This window comes from Lontra canadensis, unplaced genomic scaffold (assembly GCF_010015895.1).
Source record: "Lontra canadensis isolate GAN:19392208 unplaced genomic scaffold, GSC_riverotter_1.0 scaffold51, whole genome shotgun sequence".
NCBI classification, from domain to species: Eukaryota; Metazoa; Chordata; class Mammalia; order Carnivora; family Mustelidae; genus Lontra; species Lontra canadensis.
In genome coordinates, this window is record NW_022631045.1 from 12540246 (window position 1) to 12541368 (window position 1123).

The window sequence follows — 1123 nt, forward strand, 5'->3', positions numbered from 1 at the left end:
GAGCCATGCAGGGCGCCTCTATTCCCATAAACTTTTATCTAATTTTTCTTTTATGCATCTTGATGTATAGTATTCCTATATTTCCTTTTTTATTTTAATTTATGCTATGTATACTATTTGCTTCACATTTTTCCTCTTTGAATGTCAGCTTTCTGTTTTTTATTCCACTAACACATACCTTAAAGACGTAAAACTCAACCTTATGAAGCCCATCTTTTTTTTGAAATATCAAAATCAAGAACAAAATCATCATTTATGAATTCCCAATTTTGAACAATGAATTATTTGGGACTTTAAATGTTTAATGCGTGGTTATAAACCTCACCATTTAATTTTAAAAAGTAGACAATGTGTATCTCCTTATAAAGTATTTTTCTTATTTTCCGTTAAGGTTTCCAATCAGATTGAGTCATCAGTTAGACCTAGATCCATAATTTAAGTGGTTTTCATGCTTCCAATAATCTTTTCTGGCTACAACTTCTTCTTTCTTGGGTTCTTCATTGCCCTTCATTTCTGTTTTCAGGGGATTTGCTGCAGGTACTTTATTCTGAAAGAGAGTAGGACATTTTTTGAGCCCCCCTTCATCTGAGGATATCTTTCTGTTGTCTTTCTACAAGAAGGTGATAGCTGTGTATGAATTCTTGCGTTAGACTTTTTTCTCTCTAAGCTTTGGAGATACTGCTTCATTGCCTTTTGGCATTCAGCGTGTGGTGCCTGATATGAAGTTGGCATGGTTTGCTATGCTTAATTAAAATTAGTGTTGCGGAGAAGTTCGAAGTTGACTTCAGAACTTTTGTCAGTGGAACTGGTGCTTCAGAATTTTTTGAGCTCAACAGAGTTTCTGGAATCCTGGCACTTGTTCTGCCCTGGGTGCTGCTGCGATGAGCAGTTTTGTCTGCCCAACTGATTCACGTGGACACAGCTGCCAGCCCTTTGCCTCACGTCAAGCCGCGAGTTCACATTCCTCACCTTCTGCGCTGGAGCTTCTCTGATAATGCGGAGGCACAGACCTCTGGGGACTTGCTGGGCATTATGTATGTGCAATCCAGAAGTGTGTGGAAATTAACACTCCTGCGTTGGGGTGTGTGTGTGTGCAAATCTTTGGCCAATGGGAGTTGAAAAG